Below are 24,366 nucleotides of genomic sequence, written 5' to 3'. Positions count from 1 at the left end.
TCACATTATTGCCTCACCAAAATATCCCTAAATATGATTACACCTCTGCCCTCTTTTAAACCCTGCCCTCTTTTAAAATGACGTGGTGCATCCAGTTTACCAGGGAGAGGCTCAATTAGTCATGGTTTTACAGCGCTCTCAGTTTCAACAAATCCTACTGCCATTTGCCCTAAGGAATTTTTTTGTTGCATTGGAGCCAACCATCAATGCATGAGCCAATCCACTGTCATCTTGGGAAAAAAACACGCAGAGATGTAGTCACCGATGCTGCTATTATACACTGAGCACCTTTGTATTATTAACTGAAAAGGGTCACAAGGTTTGAGAAGTATTGAAAATACTGAAAAATATTGGCATTTGGAAATTTTATGCTTCCCATCTGCACACATCAGCAATGTTGGGATCACATATTTTTCACAAGTATGAACAGAAATCCCTGTGCACGCAGGAACAAAAAAGCACAAGGACCACGAGACATTTAAAAAGCATGCATTTATTTGCAGGAAAAGGGCTTTTCCTGCAAATAAATGTCTTTCTTTTTTTAATGTCTTTGGACCGTGGTGACATTTTGTTCCTGTGTGCACAGGGATTTCCGTTGATACTTTTGGATATTTGCTGGGGATTTTCTTCGCCGTGCTTCCTGACTGGCACCGGAGCAATGTCTTTGAATCTAGAAGTGAGTGGCTTGTTTACTCCACATTTTCTCTCAACACCATATATATTCCCCCATCTCGTTTCCATGAAATGATGACAATCCAATCAAAAGACATATTTGAAACCATGGGGCGTGGCAGTTCAGTATGTGTGTAGATGTGTTTTTATGATTGCAGTATTTTATTTTCTTCTAGAACATCTTCATCGATAGTGAAGACGCTGCAGTATTGGGTAATAAAGCCTATGATTGCAAATTAAAAAAGAAAATGCCTACAGTATTATCTCATATACATAATGCATGTGTTTGTAATGCGAAAAGTAGGCCAACCACAAAACTGGCCAAGCAGCAACTTCAGTGAGCATATGAGAGAGTATGAGAATGAGCTTTACCCTAATAATTATCACGCTACGGTATCTGACAATCACCATTGCAGTCCCCAATTGCTCATTCCTAATGCAGATTAGCCCCCTTGAAACAACCAATGAATAAACTGTGATGTGCTGTTTATTATCTCTCTGTGTTTGTTACTGGCTGGCTGGGACAGGTATCCCTCAAATACATGGATACATTAAGTGGCTGCAGACTTTAAATTGCTCTTTCTGACAGGACGTTTTGAGGATCTAAAAGTTCATACAAGTAATTCAGGTAATTAATTATACAGTACAGCGGGTTCATTTTCGGTAGGGATTGGGCTTTGGTAATATTAGGGAAGCTGAGGCGAAGTTCTTTACTTCTGTAAATTTGACCCACTGGAGAGGTTTGCCAGAAATACTGTTGAAGGTGCAGTTCAAGCTCATCTCATGATGAGCAGCAGGTGAAATGTGCATAGGGAAGTCCATCCCTGACCCCCAACAGCATTAGATCATTGACCCGTAGAGAAAGTGATGACATACGCCACGAAATGCATCATGGGATGTGAGCAGACTGGTGTTCTGTGTAATACGGAGTCTTTTTAGATGCTGATATGAATACAATTCATGACTTTTATATTTTTGTTGTCTATACTTCATAGCCTAAGGCGAAAAGAAATTCCATGCAGTTTAGACAATAACAAAACCTTTTTTCCCACATTTCATGCAATATATACAATATGTCCTATATATATGGTTAGTAAGAAAACAGATGTTTATGAAGGATGAGTAGTCACTGGTAAACCCATGCCAATGTTGTCTCATCATCCTTTTTAATTTGTTATTTTGTGTTTCTACGCATTATTGCAGAATATATAGAAGGTATAGAAGAGTAAGTCTTTAATCCCATTTACTTTGTAACAGTTGTTCTGTATAGTTCTGTACAGTTACAACAAAAGACAGAGGTGCCCAATGCTACATCCAATTGACAAAACATATATGTTAATAAGTATAAAGTGTAAATACTTCAGTAATAATATTTTTTCTTGGTTATTTAGTTAAACCCTTTGGCCAAAGCGTCATAAGCCTGCATACCACGTCATGGTATAACCCATGTCTGGGTGAAACGCGTTAGAGGTGCAGGGGATTGCTCCCCTCCTCTTGGTTTTTAAATCTATGACTTAAATAAAGTATTTTTCTAGCCCAGTCCAGCCGTCTGCATCTTTTTCCTGCACAGTGGTGCCTGCTGATCCACCCCCCCTTCTCTGGTAAGGGTGATTTCTCTGACGTAAATTAAATATGTTTAAATTGTTCACTGGAGGTCACAAGACGGCCATCTTGCATTTATGATGTCAATACATTTATCGGATGAATCAGCGGCTTCAAAGCAAATGCCATCCAGAGATTCCTACAGACACGGGGAAGGGATTGTGAACAATGGCAAGAAATTGAAAACACAGGTACATCAATGTTCAAAATGAACATTCATTTAAAAGAATAAGAATCTTAGAGAAATAGACTGGAAAAGGAGCAGAGGGCACCTGGAGTGGGAAAACGTCAGTGGTGGAGTGAAATAGAGGTGAAATGGAGTAAGAGGGATGGAGTTACATAGGGGAATAAAGGTAGTAAAAACCGAACACTTTAAATACGGTAAGAGGAGGAGACATGAAATGTGCGCTGTTTCACACAGAGAAATTACGGGGAGGGCAATGGTAGGAGCAGCAAGTGAGCAATAAGAACTGCTTGCTGTTCAACCACATTGTAGGAGAGTATCCCAAGCTCCTGTACAATGAGCCACTCAATAACATGACAGCTTCAGGTTATATCAGAAGAATGATGGGCGATATCATAAAAGTTGGACCAAAGTCCATGTTTAATAAAAGAGGGGTAGGGGGGGAACACGAAATAGAAGCATCCAACATTGGTAGTGGTCATTGCCTTAATGTAATGATAATTCCTAGTGAAGTTGATGAAAATCCTCCATGTGCAAGATACAGTATAAGTGTCCTCACCAGTTTAGTAAGGCATCTGGAGATGAAGGCGCTTTTTAGTATTTTACTATGTATGTGTAGCGGTGTTTCACCCACCCTCTGGGAGATTTGCCCTGCTACCAGTTGTGTAGTGCTGGCTTACAGGATACTGAGTGTCCGTCGGTGGTGGTGGGGACATCAGGACAGGATTCTGGGGTAGATGATGGTTCTTTATCTCCTTGGTGTCAGCGCCTCCATCTCTTGCAGGCTTCAGGGATGTGAAGACAGTCCCTGCATGAGAACTCACACTACACAACCTGATAGATTGCACTCACAAGGCAGGAGTGTATTTTATAAACAGGTACACTTTATTCTCTCTCTGTATACAGCATACACTGGATACACTGAAACACTGCACACAATAGGCCTCCAGCCCGGATGGTCCCTGGACTCACACCCCGGCCATGGGAACCACAGGTGGTACTTGCTCTTCCCTGACTTTCTATTGGAGGTATCAGTTCTACTCCCCAAGGGGAGGGTAGAAGGTGGCCATAGCCCTGTGCACACTCTTCTATGATATGTCCCTCAAAAGGGAGAGACAGAACTGGCTAAATTTGGATATGCAGCCTGTTAAGTACCTAGGGGGAAGGTCCAAGGTCTGAGCCCCTTATTGGGCAGAGCACAGGCCTTAGCCCACCTCCTCCCCTGTCACTCAAGGGAGCTGCTGCTGATGGGAAAAACCCTGGATTGGTCCTGACACTGCCAGCACTGTTACAAGGGCCTGTGTGTCAGGGAGGGCAGATTAGTAGCCAAGCCAGGCATGGCTACATATGTTTATGTTCTTTAAGATTAAATTGAATGAAGGAAGGGGGGGGAATGTAATCGTATAACAAAGGTCCAAATCAATCGTATATAAGGATAACAAACATTACACATAAGGGGCTAACATTAAGATGTGTTAAATACATCGTTTCCAATCATCTTATGCACATTTGTCATAAAGCGAGACACTAAATGAATGCATTAATATTGCCTTAAATGACGGCATACCATAAATTTATGAGTGTTTAATACTGATGGTAGGCCTGCAAAAGACTGAAACTGATACTGAGAAAGTGCTAAAGTCCTCCTGTCACTTGTGTATATAATATGCGAAGCTACGTGCATTCTTTATTTATTTAACATATAAATACCACTTCACTTCAATGCTATAGTATTAATGGTGTATTGTAATAAAAAAAAGTGTGTGTGAGCCGATCATGCACATTTTAAGTGAAACTTCTTTGTCTTTTGTCACTGGTTTGTCCCAGAAATTGTATTTTTGATGGTGATGTTTTTAATTGAAAATCAAAACACAATATCAGTGCCAAAACGCAAAGAAGTTTGAGGTGGAACGCGTGTTTTAGCTATTTGCACTTCTATATTTATAGTAACTGTGAATTCCTCATGTCTGTGTGTCACTGTGTGTGTGTGTGCATCACTGTGTGTACACATGTCAGTGTGTGTGCATCAGTGTGTGGGTGCGTCAGTGTGTGTGTGTGTGTCACTGTGTGTGTCAGTCACTCAGTCAGTGTGTGCCTTCCAAGTGTGGTGGCGGGGTAGAGAGAAGGCTCAGCATGTCCCGCAGGCTCTCCCAGCGGCCCAGGCATGAGCTCAGCATTCTTCTCCTTGCTCTATATCTCTGCTAGCTCGCTCTGCATGCTCTCGCTCTGCATGCTCTCACTCTGCATGCTCTCACTCTGCATGCTCTCACTCTGCATGCTCTCACTCTGCATGCTCTGCATGCTCTCTCTGCTTGCTCTCTCTCTCTCTCTGCTTGCTCTCTCTCTCCCCCTCTGCTTGCTCTCTCTCTCTCTCTCTCTCTATCTCTGCTTGCTCTCTCTCTCTCTGCTTGCTCTCTCTCTCTCTCTGCTTGCTCTCTCTCTCTCTCTCTCTCTGCTTGCTCGCTCTCTCTCTGCTTGCTCGCTCTCTCTCTGCTTGCTCGCTCTCTCTCTGCTTGCTCTCTCTCTCTCTCTCTCTCTGCTTGCTCTCTCTCTCTCTCTCTCTGCTTGCTCTCTCTCTCTCTCTGCTTGCTCTCTCTCTCTCTCTGCTTGCTCTCTCTCTCTCTCTGCTTGCTCTCTCTCTCTCTCTGCTTGCTCTCTCTCTCTCTCTGCTTGCTCTCTCTCTCTCTCTGCTTGCTCTCTCTCTCTCTCTCTGCTTGCTCTCTCTCTCTCTCTGCTTGCTCTCTCTCTCTCTCTCTGCTTGCTCTCTCTCTCTCTCTGCTTGCTCTCTCTCTCTCTCTCTCTCTCTCTCTCTCTCTCTCCTTGCTCTCTCTCTCTCTCTGCTCGCTCTCTCTTTTCTCTTTGACCTCTCTTCTCTCTCTGCTCTCTCTCTCTTTGCGCTCTCTATTAAACCACACCTGCCATTTACCTGCCCAAGTTTTCAGTCTATCCAAGTCCTTCTAGAGAAATTAGATCCTGATCTGATTCTATTACCTTACACAATTTAGTGTCATCGGCAAAGATGGAGACTTTGCTATCTATGCCAACCTCAAAGTCATTAATAAACAAGTTAAAAAGCAGGGGTCCCAGTACCGATCCTTGAAGTTCTCCACTCACAACTTTAGCCCAACCTGAAAAAGGTCCATTTATTACAACTCTCTGTTGTCTATCCTTCAACCAGTATTAAATCCAGGTGCAAATATCTTTACAGAGTCCAATTTGCTTTATTTGTACACTAATCTCGTGTGGAATCATATCAAAAGCCTATGCAAAATCTAAGTAGACCACCTCAAATGCAGGTCTGTAATTAAACGGTTGTGATCTAGCTCCCTTTATAAATATAGGCACCACGTCTGCTTTACGCCAATCTTGTGGTACTGAGCCTGTGGAAATGAAGTCCTTGAATATTAAATGAAATGGTTTGGCTATTACTTAGCTCCTTATGAACTCTTGGATGTATGCCATCGGGGCCAGGTGCCTTATTTACTTTCATTTTATCAAGCCGCCTATGAACTTCTCCCTCGTTTAACCAAATGTTCGTTAATATAGAGGTTGTGGCTTCCTCCAGTGGCACTATTATTGAAATTGATTCTTATCCCCCTCCAATAATTTGCCTGACCATCTCACACTGAAAGGGTCCTATATTTTCTTTTGTTTTTTTGCTATTTAGGTACTTCAAGAACTTTTATGGGTTGATCTTACTTTCTATTGCAATGCTTTTTTTTTTTCTTTCAATTTTTGCTAATTTGATTGCCCTTTTACAATTTGTGTTACATTTCTTATAATTCTGATACGATGCCTCCGTCCCTTCTGACTTTAAGAATGTAAACGCCTTCCTCTTCTTGTCCATTTCATCCCTGTTTATTTAGCCACACTGGTTTAGACTTGTTTATTTTATATTTATTACCCAAGGTTATACCCTGATAAGTGTGCTTTTCAAACAATGTTTTAAAGACTGTCCATTTATCTTCCACATTTTTTCCGTACAAAAACATCATCCCAGTGTATTCTTTGTAGATTATTCCTCAGTTTATTAAAATGTGTCTTTCTAAAATCTAAACTTTTTCTTCTTTTTGATCATTTATTTCTAATGAGACCATGTTATGATCACTGTTTCCCAAATGTTCCAGGACTTGAATATTTCTTATTGCTTCTACATTGCTTGATATTACCAAATCCAGTCAGCCTAAACAAACCTACTTTTCTTCACTAATAAACACGTACAAGTCTAACCCACGTTCTCTGTCTTTGACTCTCTACTCAAACCACCCTCAGCTACCTCTTCTCCTTCCTCCATCTCACCTCAGGACTTTGCTACTATTTTAAGGAAAAGGTGGAATCCATACGTCAGAACATCCCCTCTGCTTCCTCCTCCCATCCTACACTACTTCCTAATGCTCCTCCTGCCTTCCTTGACTCTTTTTCCACTGTCTCATATGAGGATGTGTCACTGCTGATCTCCTCTTCTCCCTCTACCACTTGCCCTGTTGACCCCATTCCCTCCCATCTCCTAAAACCTCTTGCTCCAACTATAATCACTATGTTCACACACATTTTTAACTCCTACCTCTAATCTGGTACTGTACCTTTCCCTCCTTCAAACATGCAACAGTTACACTGGCGACACACTTTATTCGAGCTCGGCTAGTCCCACGAATTCGGGTATACCCGGGTGTATTGAGGTTTGTGACTGTTTTCTGCCCGAGTGCATTGAGGTATTTTCCAAGCATGGATTGAAGCATTTTATTCCCGCTGGCTGCAATACTGCACAGTATATATATACATACTGCATTACAATTCATGAATTTATGCCATCTGGTAGACACGCGAAGCATTTCAGCCTATTAAATCCTAATCATTATCATTTAACAGATCAGCCGCCCGTCAGCCAGGCATGAACCCAGGCTGGGAAGGCAAACGCAACGGGGCTTGTCAGAGGTGAGGAGTGGCGCATTCCAGGTATCTGCCAGGTACATACTGGGTATTTGCTCGAATAAAGTGTGTCGGTGCAGTATACCATTACTCTAAAACAGCAAGCTTGACCCTACCTGTCTTTCTAACTATCGACCTGTCTCCCTCCTGCCTTTTGCCTCTAAACTCCTTGAACGTCTTGTATTCTCTCACTTGCTCCACTTTCTCAACACCTATTCTCTCCTAGACCCTCTACAATCTGGCTTCCCCACTGCTCACTCGACTGAAACAGCCCTCACTAAAATAACTAATGACCCCCATGCTGCCAAAGATATAGGTCATTACACCCTGTTCATATTACTTGACCTCTCTGCAACATTTGACACCGTGGACCACCCTCTTCTCCTTCACATTCTCCATACTCTTGGCATTCGTAACAAAGCTCTATAATGGATCTCCTCTTACCTCTCCCATCGTACTTTCAGTGTCTCTTCTGCTAACACCTCCTCCTCCTCTATCAATCTCTCTGTGGGGGTACCCCAGGGCTCTGTCCTAGGACCTCTTCTATTTTCTCTGTACATACTTTCTCTAGCTGGCCTAATCACATCTCTTGGGTTTAAATATCACCTCTATGCTGACGACACACAAATTTACTTTTCAACCTCTGACCTTACACCTGCTGTACAGACCATAGTTTCTGAATGTCTCTCTGCGATATCATCCTGGATGGCCCTCCGCCGACTTAAAATTAACATGGCAAAAACAGAGCTCCTCATACTTCCTCACAAACTTGGCCTTACTACCTCCTTCCACATTACTGTTGGAAGTACTATCATTCACCCAGTAGCCCAAGCATGCTGCCTAGGGGTCACACTCGACTCCTCTCTCACATTCTCCTCTCACATTCAAAACATCTCTAAAACCTGTCACTTTTTCCTCTGCAATATTACAAAGATACGCCCTTTCCTCTGTTGCTCAACTGCTCAAACTCTGACTCAGGCCATCATTCTCTCCCGTCTCGATTACTGTAACCTCCTGCTGTCCTGCCTTCCTGCCTCTCACCTGTCTCCCTTACAATCTATCCTAAACGCTGCTGCCAGAATCACTCTACTCTTTCCTAAATCTGTCACATTGTCTCACCTGCTGAAATCACTCTCCTGGCTTCCTATCAAATCCCCATCTCGCACTCAATTCTCCTCATCACTTTTAAAGCTTTACACTCTTCTGCCCCTCCTTACATCTCAGCCCTAATTTCTTGCTATGTACCATCCCGACTCTTGCGTTCTGCTCTAGGATGCCTTCTCTCTACCCCCTTTGTATCTAAAGCCCTCTCCCGCCTTAAACCTCCCACTGACTGCCCCACATCTCTGGAATGCCCTTCCCCTCAATAACCAAACTAGCACCCTCTCTATCCACCTTTAAGACCCACCTTAAAAACACACTTGCTTAAAGAAGAATATGAGTAGCACTATACACGATACATAAAGCTTAGCCCCCTGCAGATGAACTTTCCAGAATGCCCTCCTACTGTCTCTGTACGTTTTTCCTACTTACCAATTAGATTGTAAGCTCTTCGCAGCATGGACTCCTCTTCCTAAATGTTACTTTTGTCTGAAGCACTTATTCCCATGATCTGTTATTTGTATTATTTGTTATTTATATGATTGTCACGTGTATTACTGCTGTGAAGCGCTATGTACAGTAATGGCGCTATATAAATAAAGACATACTGTATATACAGACAAAAACTAGAGAGAAACTATAGGGCATTGGCTGAACCTATAGAATCAAATTCAATGAATATATCACATTTGAGTCATTCATTAAAAAGTAGCTCTATACAGTACATTGGTATAAAAATATAACGTAATCCTGTATGCTTCTTGCCTGTATTTGTTCTCATCAAGGAGGCGGCACAGGTGTCTCCTGAAATAATAGCACGTGCAAAAAATAATAAAGATCCATAAAGTGACCGGTTAAGGAAGCGGAAGAAATGTGTCAACTTTGTACAGTTAATGGAAATGACGTTCAGGAAAGAGTTGAATAGGATTATGTCTTAGAATTACAAGATGATTCATCAAGATCAGTGATTTTCAACCAGGGTTCCTAGGGTATCCCTAAAGGGTTCCCTGCAATTTTCTGGTCATTTGAAAATTGTATTAAATACAGAAGAATGTACAATGCATCTGATCACAGGATTGCTATTAGAGAGGGTTGGGGGCTCCTCAGAATTTCACATAAGGTTCATTTACCAAGGAGACGACTGATCTAGATAGAAGCCATAGGAGTGGTGGCAGAAGAAGAATTGTATGTATTTGTTAGATACATCAGTAGGGCATAAAACATGACTGCTTGATAACAAAGTGGATATGTGTGCTGGGTTGTACCTTTTGTAAGCATCTGTTGTGACATCACATAATGGGGATAGAAGCCAAGTTCATGGCTGTGTCAACAATAAAATAAAAATAATGGCTGCAACAGCTTCTCAGTTTTGTTTTTCTACATTTCCTGGTGTATACACAGGAAAGCCCCAGTCCAGCTGATATTTCCCCTCGTTCACCTAGGATTGTCAGACAACAAATGAAAAAGAAGAGAATATCACTATAGCACACAATATTATCCTTATGCATGAAACTTTTATTTGCCTAGGTGCCTGTGTGGAGATACTAGGGTGGGGGGCCTGAGTCCGCCTCCCCTGCATAGGATAGAAAATAATCAGCCTGCAAGAATCAGGCTGGGGTCAGACAACACAGAGTAACACATATCTTTTAAGTAAACCTCCTTTACGTATGGAGAATACAGCATTTACATACAGGGGCCGTATGACCCTTTTGTTCCTGGAGAGATTTAGGAGTTACATCGCTGTGCAATTGTCCCACTGTGTCTCTTTCTTAGTTCTGGTAGCCCCAATACTAACTAAAGGACAACTGTTGGTGCCGGCACAGCCTTGGAGCTTGTGTAGTATATGTTGGAATTAAGGGTGCAGGCCTGTTATTTCACAAGAAGGGTGTAAGCGGCGTACAATGAAAAAATATACTGCAGAGTAGTAGAGGTGGCCCTTTGGATGTGGTTCCGCATGGCCTACTCACTGCTTTTGGGGCCTAAGGTTTACCTTGGTCCCCCTTTACACCAATGAAACACTCTCCAGGATGTTCCAGCTACTGTACCTCAGGTACATGCTGCTCTGTCAGACTGGGAAAGGCTCAGCTGCACACTATATATTTATAATAATGATAAATATCCATTGTCAGGCTCCATGGGACAGGTGTCCCTTCTCTCTTGTTCCCTCTCCAGGATGTTCAATGAGACCTCAATTGTCTGGAGGGTGGAGATTGCCATTTGAACAGGTTCCAAATTCTCTTTTGCTGTTATTTAAGTAACAAATCTTATACATATTATCCCTTTGTGGCGTATGCTACTGGTAAAAGGATTGGCCTTACATTTATGGAAAACAAAGAACAATTCCTGCACTCTTACCAATTGGCCTATTGGCCCATTTAGCTAGTGACATTTTAACATTTAGAACCAAAGTCTGTGTAACAAAGGAACTGCTTAATAAAACAGAAACCAGGTGAGCCAGGTGAGCCAAAACCTACCCCTATGACGAAATGTATCAGTAACACTATAATTAAATGCCCTTATGGAGTATGCAGCATGAAAAAGAATTGGCCTAACATTTATGGACAACAAATACTGTATATATTACCTGCACTCCTCCCTTTGTGGAGTATGCAGCAGGTAAACGGACTGGCCTTACCTATATGGAAAACAAAAGAACAATCCTGTGCTCCTACCAATTGGGCTAAAATATTCTAGCGACCTGTTTATATTTAGAACCTATGTCTGTGTAACAAATAGTCATTTGGTTGCATCTTTGGATCAAAACATGATTCAAGCCTGCCAACCTCGTCAAGGTCGGCTCTGTTTAGCAGGCACCTACACTGAATATATGTCATTTCTTATTGTCCTATGGACGAAACTTTGTAAAATACGTGAAAATGCCCCAAAGGGGTTAAATAAATAAGCATAGGTTTTATTTGTGATTTAGTGCAGTTAAAAGCTGGACAAAGCCAGTAACAAAGTTCCCTTATTATAAAAATAAACTGTGGGTGCACAAATACCCTAGTGTGAAATATTAAAACTTAGACATATCTCCTCTTTCTGTCAGCCATTAACATTCACATACACTTCAGTGGAGGGCGATGTGTAGACTGACAATGAGGTGTATAATACCTTTATTCTAATCGGAGAATTGGCAGGAACGTAGCTATAGCCTGGGCAACTCGGGCATAGCCCGGTGTCCCGCTCTCTTTGGGGACCCGCTCTTTCCCCCTTGTCGGCGGCCCATCTCTCTCTTCAGACAGGCGGGGGGGAGATGGTATGCGGAGGCGACGGGCCGCCGGCGTTAAACAGAGGATAAACCGGCAAAGGAATGAGCAGCTGTCACAGAAGCAGAAAAGGACGGCAGTGGAGGAGTACACTCTAGCAGCAGACACCGGAAGTAAGGAAGACGTCCGGGTCAGACCGCTAGAGGGCTCTCCTCCCTGTCCGCCCTGCTCTCCCTCTGTAACAGCTGCTCATTCCTCTGCCGGCTTATTTTCTGCTTAACGTCAGGGGCCCGCCACCGCATACCACCTCCCCCAACCTGAGCGGGAGAGGTGATGGTGAGGGGGAGATGTGCTGATGAGGGAGAGAGGTGATGATGAGGGGGAGAGAGGTGATGATGAGGGGGAGAGAGGTGATGATGAGGGGGAGAGAGGTGATGATGAGGGGGAGAGAGGTGATGATGAGGGGGAGAAGTGATGATGAGGGGGAGAGAGGTGATGATGGGGGCGAGAGAGGTGGTGATGAGGGGGAGAGAGGTGATGATGAGGGGGAGAGAGGTGATGATGAGGGGGAGAGAGGTGATGATGAGGGGGAGAGAGGTGATGATGAGGGGGAGAGAGGTGATGATGAGGGGGAGAGAGGTGATGATGAGGGGGAGAAGTGATGATGAGGGGGAGAGAGGTGATGATGGGGGCGAGAGAGGTGGTGATGAGGGGGAGAGAGGTGATGATGAGGGGGAGAGAGGTGATGATGAGGGGGAGAGAGGTGATGATGAGGGGGAGAGAGGTGATGATGAGGGGGAGAGAGGTGATGATGAGGGGGAGAGAGGTGATGATGAGGGGGAGAGAGGTGATGATGAGGGGGAGAGAGGTGATAATGAGGGGGAGAGAGGTGATGATGAGGGGGAGAAGTGATGATGAGGGGGAGAGAGGTGATGATGGGGGCGAGAGAGGTGGTGATGAGGGGGAGAGAGGTGATGATGAGGGGGAGAGAGGTGATGATGAGGGGGAGAGAGGTGATGATGAGGGGGAGAGAGGTGATGATGAGGGGGAGAGAGGTGATGATGAGGGGGAGAGAGGTGATGATGAGGGGGAGAGGTGATGATGAGGGGGAGAGGTGATGATGGGGGGGAGAGAGGTGGTGATGGGGGGGAGAGAGGTGGTGATGAGGGGGAGAGAGGTGATGATGAGGGGGAGAGAGGTGATGATGAGGGGGAGAGAGGTGATGATGAGGGGGAGAGAGGTGATGATGAGGGGGAGAGAGGTGATGATGAGGGGGAGAGAGGTGATGATGAGGGGGAGAGAGGTGATGATGAGGGGGAGAGAGGTGATGATGAGGGGGAGAGGTGATGATGAGGGGGAGAGGTGATGATGAGGGGGAGAGACAGCAAAGGATGAGAAATGAATCTCTGTATGGTGCTTCTAATTCCCAGAATAGTGCAATGAAGGCAATATAGCCCAGGAGTCAAGGGTTGAGTCAAATCAATGAAAAAATGTATATATGTGACAGGGTATATAGCTCACCAAATAAAGCCTGATATGGACAGAAAGCATATAACCACCCTCAAAATGAAATCACAAAACAGCCCCTATATAGAAGGGCTCCCAGTGCATTCACTATAGAGAGGGATGGTGTCCTGAACCAAAGGCTGGTCACAGTCACAATGTAAGAAATACAGATAAATGACTCACATGATAGACCCCTTATGCTCCATATACGCGTGCATCCGTCCGTTGTGTAGATCAAATATGCTTTGAGAGAAGGTAGAGCACTGCTGAAAAAAGTAGGGCTGGAGGCTGAGTAGTGAAAATTAAAAATGCTTTAATAGAGATGCATGGTAGCAAAAGCTACATAAAAAGGGTCCTCTAATGCATTTCGCGCTAAATAGCGCTTTATCAAAGAGTAACCTATGTCCCTGCTAATCCACCTTATATGCCAGTCAATGCGGAAGTAATTTCGCGCCAAAAATCAGTCAGAAAGAATCTGACTGAAACTGAGTCCCTGTAAAAACTACGGTGGCCTCATAGGGTAGATATACCTCCGTTTTGAAAAGGCAAAGGCGGAAGTACAATACAAATACACAACTCAATAGTAAATCAATATGAAAAGCAAAAACGAAGCAAGATAACAAAAGATTAGAATATAATAATCAAAGCAATAGATGAAGAAGAAAACAATATATTATACAAAAAAAGAAATCAAGAATAAAAACATAATCTAACTATATTAAACTCTTAATTGATAGATGGGGACATATATAGTTATACCCAACCATGAACCCATAACTCATTACATTATTTTTATATCTTATAGCAATATCTTAATAATATATAATGATGCAAACAAATCTTAAACTAGATAGAAAAGGAAATAAACAATCTTATACTAGAACTAAAAATAATAATAACCATAATATTTAAAGAAATACATATGTATATATGAAATAGTACAAAGAATAAGAATACTATATATGTAAGATTTACTAAAAAAATAATAAACCATATAATAAGTGTAGCCCTTTTTGTGAACGCCTGCAATAAGGAACTACTGTGGTGCATGTACCTGTGTCCTCAGGAGCTCTGAGCCTCCGCTATTTGGGAGCCTGGGGTCATACCTTTATTAATCGCGGTGCAGCGCCTCCACTTGCCCAGGATCCCCATGATAGAGATTATACCCTGAGCAAGAACATCACAACAGCATTATTCAACAGCAACCTTTTATATATCATGCATAAAGAACAAATGATCTGCAGAATAAACATATAACATTACACACACACAACGTGGCTCGGCCACACCTTATTAGGGTTAATGTCCTGTACATAGGTGGCTCTGCCACTCTCCCTAGGAGTATGTCTTATAACCAGTATAGGTATGGTACCATAGGATTTGCACAGTGGGCCCAATTAGTTAGTGGGAGGCGGGATCAGCGCCTGGTGACCGGTGTAGGTGCACTTATAAACAATGATACCTTCCGGTCACTGCGATGACCATCACACTCCACGCAGGGTCCTAGCGTTGCTCCAGCCTTTCGCCGTCACTCCTTGCTGCAGCGCCGTCTGTATCCAATCCAAGATGGCGGCCGCAGCTCCGCAGCCAAATCACACTAATGGGAAATGTCCCTACCAACTAAGGCCGTCCTTATAAAACAGCACCCTACGATGACAGGGGAATACTCCTCGGGCCGGGGGGATACCGTTCACCTAAGCGGACGGGTCACTGACCCTCCGCTCGCGCACACGAGGTTCCGCCAACCTCCTCCTTCACCTCCCTCTCTGCTCTGACCCACCGCCCACACGCATCCGGTTCCTCTATATAGAGTCTCGCACCCGATTGGTTCTCAGCCTCAGCTGACTCTCTCGCAGTTCGGAGTTCAGAGTTCAAACCCCCAAAGTCTCCACAGATTGGTTACCCTTCGCGCGCTTCTCTCGCGCATGCGCAGCCTAACTTGTACACAGTGACCTTACTGACAGAATGACTAATATGGCGCTGCCTTTGTGATTGACAGCGCGGAACCTTTAGATATATATATGCACATCCTTACATTCTCCCCTCTCCAGAATCCAACGTCCCCGCTGGACTACATAAACCACATATATATCTAACTATTTACACAACCCTCTCATTCCTAGATCAGGTTACACATTCCGTTAATCAGTACCATCATAGCTTGCATCCTATGCCGAGCCCACTGCTGAGCCTCATAATGGGGTGCCCCAAATTGATCATATGCCATTCGCATGGGAGGCTGACAGGCTCTTTGACTTCGCCGGGGTTGATTCTCCTCTGCTTCTTCTGCAGAGTATCCAGTCTCAATTTGTGCTTCCATCTCTACCCTTGAGGGGTTTCCAACATTAGTACTGTCTCTTTGGGGTGTGAAACATGGACTTTGAGGATCTAGGGGCTGACTCACGGGAGTCAAAGGGTCAATGTTCGGGCCAAGAGGCTCTTTACCCGGGGCTCCTTCGGGAGATGCCTCCGCGGCCGGAAGGCCCCTTTGAGAGGTTCCTTCCATTGGATCCTCAGAGGTGGCAATTTTTACAGTCTCTGGGCCATCCTCTGTGTGTTCAACTCCTCCATCTATGGGCGTGGCTGGGACTTCCAATTCATCCGTCCCTACTCGAGGTATGGGAAGCAGATGATTCCTATGCCACACTTTTACGCGGCCTTCAGAATCCTTGATCCGGTACACAGGAAGACCAGGCATTTGTGACTCCACCTCATACACACCCTCCCGCCACCGGTCTGCCAATTTATGCTTCCCAGGAACACCTAAGTTGCGTAAGAGGACCGCATCTCCGGGGTGAATTTCCTTATGACGTACTTTGTGATCGTAGCACCTTTTATTTCCCGCATTCAGTTGCGCAGTCGTCCGTTCAGCCAATTTATAGGCCAACTGTAAACTGTCCCTTAGTCGCTGGACATATCGGAAATGCGTCCTATTGGATACCCCATCGGTAGATATCCGCAGGCGCACATCCACCGGTAACCGGGCTTCTCTTCCGAACATCAAAAAATACGGGGTATACCCAGTGGACTCATGTCGGGTACAATTATACGCATGTACCAATGCCTCGACGTGTTTACTCCACTCCGTCTTTTGCGGGCTCGTCAGAGTTCCTAACATATCTAACAAAGTGCGATTGAACCGTTCAGGCAAAGCATCCCCTTCGGGGTGGTACGGGGTAGTACGCGACTTGGCAATGTTCAGTAGTGTGAGCAACTCCCGTATCAGTGTACTCTCAAAGTCTCTGCCCTGATCAGAGTGAAGACGATTCGGCAACCCATAGTGAATGAAATATTTCTCCCATAGTACTCGGGCCACCGTTACGGCCTTCTGGTCTTTCGTAGGGAACGCTTGGGCATACCTAGTGTAGTGGTCAGTGATCACTAGAACATTACTAACTCCCCGATTGTCGGGCTCGATACAGAGAAAATCCATACACACCAAATCCATTGGACCCGAGCTTTTCAAGTGTGCCATAGGAGCCGCCCTGGTGGGCAGTGTCTTTCTTTGTAAACAGCGATTACACCTCCGACAATGTTGCTCCACGGACTCCCTCATTCTCGGCCAATAGAACCTATCCTGTAGTAGCCCAAATGTCTTGTCAATGCCCAGGTGACCATGGTCATCATGAAGGGCCCGGAGGACTAAGGTTCTCAAACGTTCCGGCAAAAACAGCTGACGCCGATCGGGATGGTTGTGATAAGGTATCACCCGATATAACAAACAATTGTCCATTTCGAACTTCCCAAACTCATTTGACAGGAGTTTCACCAAGTCTTTGGGGGCTCGCTTCAGTATAGAAGGGTTATCTTGTTGTACCGCTTGACGTGCTAGCTCCACTATGGGGTCTTGTGTTTGATAATGCACTAGATCCCTCCACGAGATGATATTATCGTCAGTGATATTCATCCCTTCTCGACCCTGATAGGCCCGAGGAATAGCCCGCGAATGGCATCCCAACGAGTCAACGACCCGTAATTCAGAGAACGCCACGTGGTCGTCGACTACCGCAGCCACAGAGCAGAGGGCACGAATCCCGGGACCCGGTATCTCTTCCCAAACTTCCTCATCAGGGGTGGATTGAAGGCCAGGTCGACGAGACAGGGCGTCGGCACCTATGTTGGTGGGTCCGGGTTTGTATTTAAGGTTGAACCTGTAATTGGCTAGAGCAGCTAACCACCGATGTCCTGTGGCGTCCAATTTGGCAGACGTATTGATATAGGTCATGGGATTGTTATCCGTGCGTACTTCGAACTGTACCCCATATAGGTAGTCATGCAGCTTATCTACCACAGCCCATTTTAGCGCCAAGAATTCCAGTTTATGGACCGGGTAATTCTGCTCGCTAGAGGTTAAGCTTCGGCTCGCATAGGCCACCGGACGCAGCCCGGTCTCATACTTCTGATGCAAAACCGCTCCTAATCCGCTAAGGCTAGCATCGACATGTAGAACATAGTCTCTGTCGGGGTCCGCGTAGGCCAAGACGGGAGCCCGAGTGAGGCTGGTCTTTAAGTTCTTGAAGGCCTGTTCACATTCTGGAGTCCATGTCTTCCCAAAGGGTGTCTGCGCCGAGATTCCTTTTCTCCCGGTTTCTCCCGGATACACCTTTAGAAGATCATTCAGTCGCTTGGCCTTGCTGGAATAGCTCTCTACGAACCGCCGATAATAGCCACAAAACCCCAAGAAGGACCGCAACTCTTGAACATTTTGAGGTCTAGGCCAATTCACCACCGCCTCTATCTTCCCTGGGTCGGTGGATACCACATCAGCCGATACAATATGGCCCACATACGTCACAGAGGACCGACAGAATTTGCATTTGTCCAGCGACAGTTTGAGACCCTCCCCCTGAAGTCTATCCAGCACCTTCATCAGTCTCTCGGAGTGCTCCTCTAGAGTCCGCCCGAACACGATAATGTCGTCCAGGTACACTAAGCACTCTCGCGGGTTAAGATCTCCGAGGGTTTTTTCCATTAGTCTCTGGAACGTGGCCGGGGCACCGCAGATCCCTTGCGGCATGCGGGTAAATTGGTAAAACCCTAATGGACAGATGAAGGCCGTTTTTTCTTGGTCTTCCTGGCCCATGGGCACTTGATAATATCCGGACCTGAGGTCGAGCACACTGAACCATTTGCTTCCCGTCAGAGCGTTCAGGAGGTCCTCGATTCGGGGCAGTGTGTACTGATCGGGAATAGTACGGGTATTCAGAGTTCTGTAATCCACACATAAACGGACCGTCCCGTTCTTCTTGCGGACTACCACAATGGGTGAGGCGTAAGGGCTCCGAGATTCCTGCACGATGCCAGCCGTTTTCATCTCGTCGATTAATCCCCTCACTTCGTCAACATCCCTGGGGGCAAGCCGGCGGGAGCGCTCCCGGAAGGGGGTAGCGTCGCTCATTCGGATGGTATGGTGGGCGCTGCGACTGCAACCCACGTCCATATCACCAGTGGAGAACACACTCCTTCGGTCGTGTAGCTCGTTCCGCAGCCTCTTCCTCCATACATCCGGGAGTGGCGAGTCACCGAAGTCAAATTCCAACACTGACTCGACGGTAGTAGGTGGGCACCTAGAGGGTCCCGTCGAAACCTTCTCCTCAGGAGTTACAGGGTATATCCTTCCCAGCGTCTGCCGCCTGTCGATAGTCATGGGGTACGGGGATATATTCTGCACGTACACCCAGGTGCGCCTCGGAATCTTCCCGGGCCATTCCTTGACAGAGGCTAGTACTTTGTATCCCAAGCGTTGTTCGTCCTGGGCCATACTTTCCACGGTGAAGAGTTGATCCTCCAACCGTCGTCGGGGTAGTGACAAGCGGCGACCATCATTCGTCCTTCCCCCGGGGGAATTTGAGTCAGTCCCCATTCTTGACTGTAAAGGACGCCATACTCTTCTTCAGCCGCAATTCTACCGCAGACCTCTTGGAGGGCGGGACAGGCCGCTAAGGCCAGCAGTGGGGCTTCTCCCGCTTCTTGCAAAAACTGGCGAAACACCGCGCGCACAATGTCAGCGTTGGTCCCCAAGATGATTGGGGCGCTGGGGTGGTCCTGAGGTTCGGGGCACACTAAGGCCTCCACTTCCATGGGGTGATGTTTACCAGTATTCAGCTGGAGAATATCTAACTGTACCTTTACTACTCCGTCTATGGGGTAATCTTCATGACTCAATCCCCGTAGTCGCAGGGCATCCGCAGATAACAACGGCAGTCGGTGGAGATGTTGGTCGTAGAAGGGCCGGTACACAATGGTTACTTGAGAACCCGTATCCAACAATGCGGCGGCGTAGATGCCTTCGATAACTACGCGAACAATGGAAGCGGGGCCAATTCGGGAGCTCGGGGAGGGCGGCAACACTTTTTCATCCTCCAGGGGTTGGCACGGCATCGATTGCGCCGGTCGGGACGACGTCCTCCGCGAGGTGGGGCAGTGGGCCCGTAAATGTCCCATCTTTCCACATGCGTAACACTGCATTTGGCTGAGGTAAGCTTCGTCTCTCCTGGTTGGGGGACTTCGCCCAGTCGGGGGACGAGGTCTGGGTGTCACTGGGGTAGGGACATCCTCGGAATCGGGATCCCCAGGTTCGGGCACGTCGGGCTTTGGGTCCACTTTCTTGGCTTCTTTACCCCCGGGCGGTGGCTTCTTTCCAGTGGCTAAGTCACGCCCTAACAACACCATCTCGTGCGCTTGGACCCGATCCATTAAGTCGTGAAACGACAGGGCTTGTCCGGGCGTTATGCAGCTACTGACCCGCACCGACACGGGGTGTAGGGGTAGGAGGCCCCTCAGCAACTGAGTGGTACGTAGTCCGTTGGCTTCTTTCCTTGGCAACACGCCTTTCCTCACCATATTCCAAAGATCCAGGTGTAGTCGCCTGAGAAAATCGGATACCATTTCCCCTTCCTTCTGGGCTAACGCATGAAATTTTGACATCAAAGTGTACATATCCACCGGAGCTCCATACGCCTTGGTTAGGCAGTAGATGAGATCCGCTGCATCAGCTTCCGGGTTGTCATCACGGTAGTAGTGCACCATGTGGGACGCGGGGGGTCGTAGGCACTCGACGATGCGCTGTCGGCGAACCGCGTCCGTGCAGGTCCATTCAGGCAGTACCTGTTCGGTATGATCCAACCAGTCCTCTATCCCTACTTCCCCTTGGGGCGTGGGTTTCTCACCGGAGAAGGCCTTTAACTTCCTGTACTGGAGCGACTGGGTGGTATTGTGGATAGCGGCGGCTAGTGCGGGAAAAGAGGTGTCTCCCGGTAAGCTATCCCCAACGGCAGGGTGAGCGTCCAATCTTGATAGGCTAAGTCGGTTGAGGCCAGCCCGCAGGCCGGACGAGGTAGATGAGGAGCCTAGGCTCAGGGCTGCGGGCCAGCGAGGGTGCAGGCCACGGTCAGGGGAGTGGTCTGGGCCTCCCGTCGCGGCGCCAACGGTGGGGGTATACTCTCTCCGGGGGGTGGAAGTGGCCAGGGGCACAGGGGTGTCCGCCTGGACTATGGGACAGCGCACCCCCGGGGCCTCGGGCAGCAGCAGTATACGGGGCAAAGCCTCGGGGCATATATCTTGTTCAGTGGCATACAAGATCCGGCGCCAGGTCTGGTCGCGGTCATAAAAATGGTCTTGTACTTGGGCATTGTCCAGGAGAGGGAGCTTTCGGACCTGCTCGGTCACTGTGCCTAACGAGATCATGGCGGGGACATGGCCCAGCGCGAAAACACAGTTCAAGGGAATCCCACGCCGTTGGGCCCACTTGCGCACCTCGAGCGCCGAGGGCACCGACATGATGTAGGTTGGTTGCACAATAGAGACAAAAAAATGTGGGGGCACCCCAGGTCTAAGATCTCAGCAGCGCCTCCAAATGTAGCCCTTTTTGTGAACGCCTGCAATAAGGAACTACTGTGGTGCATGTACCTGTGTCCTCAGGAGCTCTGAGCCTCCGCTATTTGGGAGCCTGGGGTCATACCTTTATTAATCGCGGTGCAGCGCCTCCACTTGCCCAGGATCCCCATGATAGAGATTATACCCTGAGCAAGAACATCACAACAGCATTATGCAACAGCAACCTTTTATATATCATGCATAAAGAACAAATGATCTGCAGAATAAACATATAACATTACACACACACAACGTGGCTCGGCCACACCTTATTAGGGTTAATGTCCTGTACATAGGTGGCTCTGCCACTCTCCCTAGGAGTATGTCTTATAACCAGTATAGGTATGGTACCATAGGATTTGCACAGTGGGCCCAATTAGTTAGTGGGAGGTGGGATCAGCGCCTGGTGAACGGTGTAGGTGCACTTATAAACAATGATACCTTCCGGTCACTGCGATGACCATCACACTCCACGCAGGGTCCTAGCGTTGCTCCAGCCTTTCGCCGTCACTCCTTGCTGCAGCGCCGTCTGTATCCAATCCAAGATGGCGGCCGCAGCTCCGCAGCCAAATCACACTAATGGGAAATGTCCCTACCAACTAAGGCCGTCCTTATAAAACAGCACCCTACGATGACAGGGGAATACTCCTCGGGCCGGGGGGATACCTTTCACCTAAGCGGACGGGTCACTGACCCTCCGCTCGCGCACACGAGGTTCCGCCAACCTCCTCCTTCACCTCCCTCTCTGCTCTGACCCACCGCCCACACGCATCCGGTTCCTCTATATAGAGTCTCGCACCCGATTGGTTCTCAGCCTCAGCTGACTCTCTCGCAGTTCGGAGTTCAGAGTTCAAACCCCCAAAGTCTCCACAGATTGGTTACCCTTCGCGCGCTTCTCTCGCGCATGCGCAGCCTAACTTGTACACAGTGACCTTACTGACAGAATGACTAATATGGCGCTGCCTTTGTGATTGACAGCGCGGAACCTTTAGATATATATATGCACATCCTTACATAAGTATAAAAAATATATCAAAGCTGGTGAATTTTCTAAACACATCTAGAATCAAAATATGTGAATGTATAGAATAGATTCAAAAATGGTATATAATAAGAATGTGTAAAATATAATACTTTAATACTCATAATATAGCAAACTAAATAACCCCTAAAGGGTGGAAGAATAGAAAAATCACATATTAATTCACATTTAGCATGAATATAAATATAAATGTTAGGACATTATATCTTAAATTAAGACTGATCTTAGAAATGAAATAATTTTATAAAAAGTGGATTAATTCCCAATCTTGATTAATCCCGTTCGGGTATAGGGAATCCATGCTGAAGATCCAGAACATCTCTCGTCTATTGAGCATGTTCAGTCTGTCACCACCCCGAATGGGTGGAGGAACATGCTCAATAGCCGAAAAGGAGAAGTTCTGGATACCCCCCTGAGAACAATGGGCAAAATGACGTGACACTGGATGTGTAATAGTACGATTTTTTATGACTCTAACATGCTCCATTATCCTAGCTTTCAAGGGTCTAATGGTGCATCCAATGTAGTGCCTGCCACAACCACAATTCAATATGTACACAATGAAATTCGAATTACAATTGATAAATGTGGACTCGTTTTAGAAATCTATGGACCAAATCCTCAGCCTGAATATCAAAGGATTCCTCTGTGGAGCAGAGTCTTCTAAGTCTTAAAAATTGCCCCTTCAAAATCCCCTTTTTGAGGGGCCTGGAATGATTACTGCTAGCCATCAAGAACGCATTACGCGAATTAGGTTTCCTATGGACGTCCGTTTGAATGATTTTGTTGACATCTATATACAACATTATGTCCAAATAAGCAATGTGTTGAATATCAAAATCATAAGTAAATGTGAGATTATACTGATTAATATTAAGAGTGTTAAAGAAAGTTTCAAAAGAAAGAAAATCACCATCCCAAATGAAAAACAGGTCATCAATATAACGCCTGTAGAAAATAATGTGCTCTCTAAAAGGGTTATGATCACTAAAAATAAAAATAGATTCCCAGAAGCCCATAAACAAATTAGCATAAGATGGTGCAAATGAAGTCCCCATAGCAGTGCCCTTTAGTTGTAAATAAAATTGTGAGTCAAAAGTGAAATAATTGTGTGTTAATAAAAATGTTATACTTTCAATCAAAAATGTGCAAAGTGAAACCGGTAATTTGGATAGATGAAGATAATGTTGAATAGCAGAAATCCCTTGATTGTGTTGTATGATACTATAGAGCGACATGACGTCCATAGTGGCCCAACTATAGGAGGTTTTCCATTGGACCTCCTGTAGATCCATCAAAAGTTGATTTGAGTCCCTCAAAAAGGAAGGCAATGAGTGAACCAGAGGATGAAGGAAACCATCAATATAGCGTGATACACCATCTCCCAAAGATCCAATGCTAGCCACTATGGGCCTACCAGGAGGGCAGGTTAGTGACTTATGGATCTTTGGGAGATGGTGGAACACTGGGATGATGGGATGTGGACACAACAAGAAATCAAACTCTTTCTTGTTGAGAACACACAGCATCATCCCCAGATCTAATAAATCTCTTAACTCTTTCAAAAAGCTCACCGTGGGGTCGTACCCTAACTTTTTATAAGAACTAGCATCATTTAGTTGTCTGAGTGCTTCTAATTGATAGCTGGATGATGATTGCACCACCACCGCTCCCCCCTTATCCGCATTTTTAATGACTATAGAATGATCGTTCTGCAGAATGGTTAGTTCAGCTCTTTCTTCATAAGTCAAGTTATCGTGGGGGAAGCGGATGGAAGAGCAACTCTCAGACAGCTGTTTTAGATCCTGTTCAACTAGTCTCTCAAAAGTGGAGATGAAGGGGCCCTTAGATGAGTAGGGAATGAACGTTGATTTTTTCCTAAAGTCTGTATGTTGATGGATAAAAAAGTTAGACATAGTTATATCATTACATTGTGCATCATCATGTTGTTCAAGTAGCAATCCCTCCATATCAGATATCACACTTTGTTCCCTAAAGGTAGAAATAGAATGCGAGGGATCAAGGGGCAAGCTCTCATTGGTTAGAGAGGAGGATAATGTCATCTCTTGGGACGGCTCTGCACCTGACCTAGAGGAAAATAATTTTTTGAGGCATAATTTCAGTATAAAACATTGTAAGTCAATGGTTGTATTGAAGAGGTTGAAATTATTCAAATGGTGCAAAGTTCAGACCTTTATTCAAAAGAGATAATTGGCTGGTGGTCAGAGTCTTGTCTGAAATGTTAATAA

General features: G+C 45.8%; 2 long non-coding RNA genes across 5 annotated transcripts in view; one reads left to right on the top strand and one right to left on the bottom strand.

Annotated features, from left to right (window-relative positions):
• The window catches only part of LOC142503034 (uncharacterized), a 77,440-nt gene that overhangs the window by 28,035 nt on the left and 25,039 nt on the right, over positions 1-24,366 (top strand). The window lies entirely within an intron of this gene.
• LOC142471384 (uncharacterized) lies at positions 600-13,666 on the bottom strand. Of its 4 annotated transcripts, none has more exons than XR_012789428.1 (4): positions 13,384-13,666; positions 9,754-9,926; positions 3,093-3,266; positions 1,899-2,413 (listed from the first exon to the last, which is right to left on the bottom strand). It is a non-coding gene; the product is annotated as an uncharacterized LOC142471384 (long non-coding RNA). The 4 variants fall into 4 exon arrangements; XR_012789427.1 differs by having other exon boundaries at positions 3,093-3,243; XR_012789430.1 differs by having other exon boundaries at positions 3,139-3,243.

The sequence above is a fragment of the Ascaphus truei genome, chromosome 1, assembly GCF_040206685.1.
Source record: "Ascaphus truei isolate aAscTru1 chromosome 1, aAscTru1.hap1, whole genome shotgun sequence".
Taxonomy (NCBI): Eukaryota; Metazoa; Chordata; class Amphibia; order Anura; family Ascaphidae; genus Ascaphus; species Ascaphus truei.
The sequence above is the reverse complement of the archived record's forward strand: the minus strand, read 5'-3'. Positions and strand labels throughout refer to the sequence as shown.